General features: G+C 41.7%; 1 non-coding gene across 1 annotated transcript; it reads right to left on the bottom strand.

Moving 5' to 3' along the window:
* Nucleotides 1-1,275: 1,275 nt before the first annotated feature.
* On the bottom strand, nucleotides 1,276-1,417 carry LOC121849989. Its single transcript, XR_006085444.1, has one exon. It is a non-coding gene; the product is annotated as a U4 spliceosomal RNA (small nuclear RNA).
* Between the last annotated feature and the right edge of the window lie 8,331 nt (nucleotides 1,418-9,748).

The following is a 9,748-nucleotide window of genomic DNA, read 5'->3' as shown; positions in this document are numbered from 1 at the left end:
ACTATATCGCTAAGCAGATATCAGTGAGCATGTGTTTCATCTGGTTAAGCCTATGTGGCATCACGTGAAGTCTGTGTAGTATGTTAACTTGTATGATTCCCATTCTTACTGTGAGATACCCCAGCATGTGAAAATGTATAATCTTCCAGGAGCTTAGAATGATCTGCAAACACAGCACCAACCCACCCTTTCCAATTCAGTTATGAATTAATTATGATCTCATCCTAACTGGTCAGCAGAACACCACATCAGTGCTGGCTGATCTACAAAGCTCGGAGGAATAGACATGTCATTGTGGATCGGGATTCTCCCCACCGGACTCTTGCTAAAACTATTCAACACCACATCCCACTAGGTACGGTAGTCTTGGCTGAACAAGAAGAAAGAAGCTTACCAGCTCCTTATGCTGGAAGATAACTGGTTGAATTTCAGGTGCATCCCCAATAATAATAATAATAATCTTTGCATTTAATATCGCGCCTAATCACGTCTTGGAGACATCTCAAAGCGCTTCACAGAATATATTGTAAAGTGAATTCAATATATATTCTGTGGGCGAAAGGCAGAAGCCAATTGCGCACAGCAGTGTCCTAAATAAAAACAGTCGTGGGTTGAAGTAATCAATTTTTTTTGAAGGAATTATTATCCCCGTAAAAGTGATCCGCCAATCGACTAACAACTGGGTTCCTAATAATAATAATCCTTGGATTTGATATAGCGCTTTTCACGTCGGGAGGACGTCCCAAAGCGCTTCACAGAACACACTGTAAAGTGAATTGACTGTATATTTGTGGGCGAACGCGGCAGCCAATTCCGCACAGCAATGTCCCACAAACAGTCGTAGATTGAAAATGACCAATTTTTTTTTTGGGGGGGTTTTGGAGGGATTATTATTAGGGTCTGTGTGGAGTAAGGAAACTTGCCCAAGGTTTCGCCCTCTGCCTGGAATTGAACTCAGGTCTCTCACTTGCAAAGCGAGTGCTCTAACCACTGAGCTACAGGACCATCCAATCCTCCCTCACATCTCTAGCGTGGTTCATCTTTAAACATCGGGCGGCGGCGGAGGAGGGGGGGGTCAAACCTCTGTGCGGTTATTAATAATGTGCCAAGAAACCCTGGGACTGAATTTCAAGCTGCAAAGTAACCACTGGCCAACTAATCACTGCAAAAAAATACACTGAATAAAATCGAAGCTAAACAACTGAACGGCATCAAACGGCCCCGAAAACCGAAAGGGAAGCGTCAAAATCTCTCATTTCCTTTGTGTAAAGTCAGTCTCCGTGGAGACCGTCAAAAATTGCCAAAGGCGATTATGTTTCAAGTCGCCATGAGCGGGGTATTGGTAAAAGTTTTCAATAAGCAATAATCACGCCTCGGTTAGACCTCATCGGCTACGATACTGCCACTGCGCAAAGCTGCCCACGGCCTCCCGACCCGCCGGCTTATCCCACCGCCCTCTTCCTCTCACTTACCATCAGCCGCTGGCAATGTCCGGCTGCGATTACGCACTTTTGCGTTACATTTCGGGGACTTTTCGGCGACTTTAAAATGGGTCGGAAAAAAAGAAACGGAGGAGAATCGGAGAGCAAAGCGTTCAAAAACCACCGCTTCTGTTTAAACCGCTGTGTCGCGTATGCAAATGATCTGATGGCGTCACGGGACATGGCGGGAAGCGAGTCTCTGGACCAGGTTCAGGTGCAGTTGGTTTGGAAACTGCACAAACTTCTTTCAAATAATATTCTTCAAAACATTGCCCCCCCTCTCCTCCCCTCATAAGTGCTGACTTGCTGGAGTGCAGTGCTTGTTCGGTGCTCACAGCAGCAGCGAAGTCTATTCCAGAGTCTATTCCAGAGTCTATTCCAGAGTCTGGGCAGGTAACTGCCTGTTCCAGGAATTAATGCACTTACATTTCTACTTGTTTCAGTGAGTGCAATATTTCTTTCTTTTTGTTGTTTGCACTCGTTATTGGAGACTGTTCAAAAATGGCCAGCGACCGCTGTATTTCAAGGCTCCAAAGCTGGGGTACTGGGAAAAGTTTTTAAAATATGCCATAATTGCATTTTGCTCCCATTTCACATGTATAGCCTGGGGGTTACAGCACTCGCCCCTTTGCAAGAGAGAGGACCTGGGTTTGATTCCTGGACAAGGTGACTTTAGCCGCGTTTCCTTTACACACGCCTCTGTTTACCTACAGTTAGTAGGAACCTTGTTGTTAGTCGATTGGTGGATCACTTTTCCGGGATAATAATCCCTTCAAAACCAGTGTTTTTTTAAGAATAATAATTTGGTCATTCAATCCACCACAGTTTGTGGGACACTGCTGTGAGGAATCGGCTGCCGCATTTCGCCCACAAAATAGAGTCAATCCACGTGACAGTATATCCTGTGAAGAGCACTTTAAGACGTCTCAAAAACGTGATGAGGCGCTAGGTCAAATGCAAGGATTATTATTATTAAAAAACACAAATACCATTTGCAACACTCTGTAAAAACAATAGAGTAGTGATAATGGGGGATTTCAATTATCCTAGCATAGACTGGGAAGACAACAGTGTAAAGGGCACAGAGAGGGAAGAATTCCTAAAATGTGGACAGAAAAACCTTCTTGATGAGTATTTTTCCAGCCCTGCGAGGGAAGAAGCAATGCTGGATCTAGTCCTGGGGAATGAAGTGGGGGCAAGTGGAGCAGGTTTCAATGAGAGAGCATCATGATAACAGTGATCACAATATCATTAGGTTTAGAGTAGTTATGAAAAGGGATAAGGGACAATCAAAGGTGAAGATACTCAACTGAACGAGGGCTAATTTCAGTGAGTTGAAAAGGGGTCGGGCCCAGGTAGATTGGAAACAAAGATTGAGGGGTAAAATGTTAAATGAGCAATGGGAGGCCTTCAAAGAGGAGATAGTTAGGGTCCAGGCCAAACACATTTCCATGAGGGGTAAAGGTAGGGCATCCAAAGCTAGAGCTTTCTGGATGACTAAGTAAATTGGGATTAAATTGAAACAGAAAAGGAGGCTTATGATAAATGTCAGGTTCAAAATCACTAGAGAATCAAGCAGAAATTACAGTGGAGACCTGAAAAAAGAAAATAAGGGGCAAAGAGACCATAAGAGAAAAGATTAGTAGGTAACATAAAAAGGAACACTATGACTACATAAAGGGTAAAAGGATGGTCAAAGGAAGGGTGGGGCTGATTAGGGACCAAAAAGGAAAACTTCTTTTGGAGGCAGAGGGATTGGCTGACGTACTGGATGAGTACTTTGTATCTGTCTTCATAAAGGAGGATGCTGTCAATGTCACAGTAAAGGAGGGTGTAGAGAAATTGGATAGGATAAAAAAAATAGAGAGGAGGTACTTAAAAGGTTAGCAGTGCTCAAAGTAGAAAAATTACCCGGTCCAGATGGATTGGGATTAGTGCGTGGGGACTGGAGGTTGCAAATGTTACACCACTGTTCAATAAAAGGGGAGAGGGATAACCCTGGTAACTACAAACCCGTCAGCCTAACGTCAGTGGTGAGGAAACTTCTAGACGCCATAATCCAGGACAAAATTAATTTTCCCTTGGAAAAACATAAGTTAATTAATGACAGTCAACATGGATTTGTAAAAGGCAAATCATGTCTGACAAACTTAATTGAGTTCTTTGATGAAACAACGGAGAGGATTGATGAAGGTAGTGCAGTTGGTATAGTGTATGTGGACTTTCAGAAGGCGTTTGATAAGGTGCCACATAATAGACTAGTTAGCAAAAATTGAAGTCCATCGGATAAAAGGGGTAGCAGTAGCATGGATACAAAATTGGCTGGAAGACAGAAAGCATAGGGTGAATGGTTGTTTTCAGACTGGTATACATACAGTGGTGTCCCCCAGGAGGCGACATTAGGTCCACTGCTCTTTTTGATTTACATAAATGAGAGCAAAATTTTAAAGTTTGCAGATGACACAAAACTTGGGAACATAGTAAACGGTGAAGAGGATGGTAGCAGACTGCAGGAGGATACAGACAGACTTGTGAAATGGGCAGACACATGGCAGATGAAGCTTAATGCAGAGAAGTGTGAGATGATACATTTTGGGAGGAAGAATGTGGAGAGGCAATATACATTATCTGGTATAGTTTTAAAAAGGGGTTCAGGAGCAGAGAGACCTGGGCTTCACATACACAGGATTTTTGAAGGTGGCAGGACTAGCTGATAGAGCTGTTAAAAAAGCATGGGATATTTGGCTTTATAAATTGAGGCCTAGAGTACAAAAGCAAAGAAGTTCTGCTAAACCTTTATAAGTCACTGGTTAGGCCTCAGCTGAAGTATTGTGTCCAATTCTGGAGAGGGTGTAGATGAGATTTACCAGAATTGTACCAGGGATGAGGGATTTTAGTTATGTGGAGAAACTAGAGAGGGAGAAATTGGTGGCTTCAAGGAGGAGATAGTTAGGGTCTAGACCAAACACATTCCCATGAGGGGGGAAGGTAGGGCATCCTTCGATGTTCTCCTTAGAGCAGAGAAGGTTAAGGGAAAATTTAATAGAGGTGTTCAAAATTATGAGGGGTTTTGATGGAGTAGATAGGGAGAAAATATTTCCATTGGCAGGTGGGTTGGTAACCAGAGGACAGATTTTAAATAATTGGAAAAAGAACCAGAGGGGCAATGAAGAGAATTTTTTTTTACACACAGAGTTGCTACAGTCTGGAAAGCACTACCTGAAAGGGTGGGTGGTAGAAACAAATTCAATAACAACTTTCAAACGGAACTGGATAGGTACTTGAAAAGGAAACATTTGCAAGGATATGGGGAAAGAGCGGGTGAGTGGGACTGATTGGGTAGCTGTTCCAGAGCTGGCACAGGCACGATGGGCTGAATGGCCTCCTTCTGTGCTGTAATATTCTATGATTCCATCATTGCTGCTGGGCTGCCAACAGTTCAGAAAAGGCTTTAATCAAAGTACGTTTCCAGGGGCTTTGGTACGTGTTCGTTGTTCGCAAAACACTCTCTCCGCTCCAAAGCATTTTCCATTCAATGAAAACATTCGCAGTTTGTCAAGGGTAACCTTGTACTGATGTTGGTTCCTAATTAATTGCTGAGTGGAAGGAAGGTCAAGAGTTTGAGGTTGTTTACAAGAGTACTACATGGTCCTCATAAGCAGAGTGTGGTTTCTCAACCTCTTACACAAATGCTCTGGAGGGGTAGATCAGCCTATGGCTAAAGTTCCAGTGGTGCTTCAAAGAGTGGGAGCCCTTGGCTAGTCTTGCCTACTCCAGCTTTTTAACTAAAACACAGGGTTTTAGTGAGACTGCTCCTTATGACTAATAGCATGAGCTTCCTTGCAATATACAGAACAGTCCCATTAAATTTTAACCAAAGGCAATTTAGTTAAGCATCATCCTTGCTCTATATGAAAGACCTAAACATTCAACAAAATGCACAGTGCTGAATGATCCATATATTTTGAATTTAAGATTAAAATATGTAAGGACGTCTAAATGCCAATCTCCCCTTTACAAAGTCCACTTTCTAATCACTGGGGATGGCCTGTTTCCTCTTGGTTGCTGATATTCACAGCAGATATTTCACTATCCAAATTCAACAGCAAGACAAGGTGCTAGTAAATGCACAATAACATTGATAAATATAGTAAATATTTCCTCTCCTCAGCAGTAACCAGTGATCTGGTAACTCAATCAGAAATCCTTACACCCATTTGAGACTTCAAAGACCAGGTATATTTTTCAAAGAATTTTATGGAATGCCAAAGCTGATTGATGTCATTTTTTGCATATTGTTAAAGCAGACATTCCCTCTCTCTCGCTCTCTCTCTCCCTTTCTATTAGATTGACTGTTATAATGTATGAAAACACCTGTGTTTGGGGATTTTCAAAAATCTTGTATAAATCTTGGTAAACTTTGACAGTGTCCAAATCATATAATGATTTCTCCCTAATCTCCACACCTAAGATTGCTGCCCCCAATTTGCAAGGACTCACTTTGCAAAGTGATTTCCTGCTTTATTTTGTGGTTGTGGATTTTTTGTCGCCTGTTGAAGTGAACAAGATCTACCTACTTCTTTAGGAATGTAATAAAGAAAAGGTCTTGGGACATGACCCGACATCCATATGGTCTTAACCTTCAGTATTAAGTTGAACTATACCCCTCACCCTCCATCTATGTTTTTTAAATTATTTATCAGTGGGGAAAAAATGCTCTTTGAAGCTAACATGAGGTGACTGGCCTTCCAATGAGGACAGCAATTCTTATGGCACTTCTGAGCTTCAGTGTCAAAACTGACCCTCTTGTCAGCTAATCACTGCTCCCAGCTCTCTCCAGTGCTTTCCTGAAAACGATGAGTGCAAAAGGTTACTGGAGCTGAGGATCAATGAAGAAACATTATGTTTCTGTGCCAGGTCTTAGAAATAATGTGAAAATGGTGGCCCTGATCAGAAGGCCTGTATCTATGTAATATGTACTTTCATTTTAATTGTAAAAATTTCCTCAGATTTATTTTTGAGCAGATTTTTAAATGGCCTGATGTCTCACATATGTATAAAGTCATTGAAGAGGCATATGCTGAACTACTTTATACTCCAGATTTTTCTTGCAGTATTTGTTCTGTTCATTATTCCTTTACCGTGGTTTGCACACGTACTTATTTTTCAGATCTCTTCCTCATCTAGGTCAGTATATTTTTATGCAATTTTTTTGTTAAAGCTTCGCAAATGAATGATTAGACGGTCCGAGATTAAGTCAATGGTACAAATATTTATTTCAGAGTCCAACTTTTCAATTATCCTTATATCCAGCAATAGTGAACTATTGAACCTTTAAAGGAACTTGGGAATCAGTTACTGAGACATGATCCAAGACTATAATTTGTCCAAATGGAACATCTAGTGAGATGTTAAACCAAGGCCCCCTTTGCCTTTTGGGAGAGGGGGCGGGGGGGAGGGAGTTAAAAATTCCATGAACCTATTCCAGAAGAGGGTTATCCTCCAGAGAATTAGGAATTTGCTTCAATGTGGGCAAATTGGCTGTCATGTTTGCCTAAAAAATATACAGTCCACTATACTTGACAGCAGCTCCATATGAAGAGTCTTTAGATGATTCGGGGTTATAAATGCTACATCAAGTGTAAGGATTATTATTACTGAAAGAATGTGAAAGGTCTCGATTTCCTAGGATTCCATCCGTCCGCAAACAGACCTCACGGGAGCGAAATGACAAGACTAATCTTGTGCAGTCGCCGAGAGAATAATTGCAGAATATCTTTATTCCTGCTTGATTTGCACCTGTGGGTAAGTGAGCAATGCAGGTGCATGATCTATTATTGGGTTAAAATCTTAGGAGGCTGTTGATTATTTCACATTGTGGTACTGCTGCTGATTACAACAACAACTTGTATTTGTATAGTGCCCCTTCATACAGGGTAGCATCTCTGAGCACTAGATTACAGTATTGTAAAATATTGGCACTGTAATTTTAAAACATGGGATGTGGGATTATAACTACATGGAGAGGAATCAGGATTATGGCTACATAAAACGTCCACACTCTTCTGATTTAGAATTTTAGGATTTGTGTCCACTTCTAAGTGCTGATGGGAATCAGTTGTGGCCCTGGATTTTATATGCTTTAGTTGTGTTAGGATTGATCAATTAAACTGCAATGTTTCTTTCGTCTCATACAAACACACACACAAACTATTTGTCAATTTCATCCATTCAAGGTCTGTCAGTCCAGATTGATTTTAAAAGTCCACCACTAACTGGATTACAACTGCGTGATATAAGAACCCTTAAAAGAAAATTACTGCGATAAAATACTTTTTATACAAAGGAGCAGAATACTTTTCAAAAAGCTAATAAACAGAGAAAAAGCATAACATAGCGATAGCATCTGTAACACTCCACTATTTGCTGTCTTCGGTTGAGTGTCGTGTGGCAATATTGCCCTCTTGTGGACCTAACGCTTCAATGCCACACTTCACAGTGAGTTTGAGACAATTTCCCTTTACACAAGGGTTGAGATCTCGCCTGACACACACCATTCAAGGGAAAATCACGTACAATGCTTCGTAGGGCATTAGTTCACAGATGGAAATTTGCAGAGGTGAGATTAGAAAAAAAAAACACGAGCCAACTGGGCTGTTCCTAATACTACTCTCGCCTCAGTTTCCAAAATCTGCAAGAACCCTCAAAAAGTGAAAGGCAGCATTATTTTTGCTGTCAAAATCTATTTAGTCGTTTCTCCCCATCATTTCAGCTGCTCTCTCTTCCGTGCAAAAAAAAAAAAGCTGCAAATGAAAATACTCTTAAACTATCTGCTGGAGCTTCTCTGGAAGTCAAGCGAAGCGATCGTGTTTTAGATTTATGTGCCAAGTGGGGCTGCATTTTAACAGTGGGTAAAGTGCACATGTAAATATATGATTAATCAGATTCTTACACAGAGATCATGAGATGGCTTTTTTTTTTCTCCCAAAGGCAGTCTGGTACTGGGTTTCTTGTTCAGAATACAGTATAACCCTACTTTGCAATATGCATTTCAGTTTTACTAAAATCCAGGGACTGCGAGAGAAGGAAATAACATAACCGAGTGATACACACACAGGTTTGAGGTCTGTTTAACGAGCTGCTAATGGGATCATCCTGAGATTACTCGCTCCTCGTTGATTCCCATCCAGTCTTGTGACATTATAGAAGTGTTATTAATGTTGACGCTGCGTACATTAATGGGCAGAGCTCGTGTATCTGTGCCTGAAGGGGCTGATGAGCAACTCTGAAATACAAAGCCCCTCCGCCACACCTTGTGGTGTTTATGGTGAAGTTGAAGTGCGCGGAGTTTGCAGAAACACAATGCAGATCCATCGCCAAATTCTGACAGTCGGTGAGAGGTGACGAGACCGTCAACGATTGCGGAGGGTTTGATTTGCCCGAATAAAGCGAATGGGGTGAAAGGTGTTTTTTTTTAAACCTAATGCGGAGATCCCGCAACATCCCCAGAGGCACTGGGACTGTATACCCAAGTGATGGAGAGCTTTTGCGCGCACACACCTTCTCCACACCGTCCGGACTCACTGCCTCTCCAAATAAATGTGATATTCGGGCCTCGGAATCACTCAGATCCGAACACTCTTCAGCAATTTGCAAACGCCCCTGAAACCCATTGCGTTTTCCACCCATAAATAACCCCGTCTGATTTATTTGGCTATCAAGTTCATCTCTCCTTAGAGCATCAAACTACTATCGTTCGGGTCACCAAATCCGAGATTAATGACTGATTCGGGGAGTGGAAAAGGGGGTTTAAAATTATATATTTTTTTAAAAAATCAAGAAATATCCGAATCATACAACGGTCGTGAATATATATACCTTGAAGACAGACATAGTTATGGGGAAATGTGAAGAACTTGCAAATTGCAAACATGTTGGCAATGTCGTCCTGTGTTTGGTGGCAATGTGTTTGCATGTTGTCCTGTTAGCCTGAGCTGGCAGGTCATCCGTGTGTGTGATATGTAATATTTTTCCACATGTAAGATGACCAGTGCAGATATAAAGCAGACAAACGTGTGCAAATATGGTCGAAGCACAGACAAGAGCAATATCCACAGGGAGAGGAGAAGTGGGATGCGATGTGTAAAATGCAACGTGCGACACGGAGAATGGCAATGTAATGGTTAGTGTATTAGTGAAGGCGACACTCTGTGCATTAGGCACGAATTTGTGGTGGTTAAAACGTGTATAAATATATGATGCGGCAG

Source organism: Callorhinchus milii, unplaced genomic scaffold, assembly GCF_018977255.1.
Source record: "Callorhinchus milii isolate IMCB2004 unplaced genomic scaffold, IMCB_Cmil_1.0 Scaffold12, whole genome shotgun sequence".
Classification (NCBI taxonomy): Eukaryota; Metazoa; Chordata; class Chondrichthyes; order Chimaeriformes; family Callorhinchidae; genus Callorhinchus; species Callorhinchus milii.
This window is presented reverse-complemented; position numbering and strand designations above follow the sequence as displayed.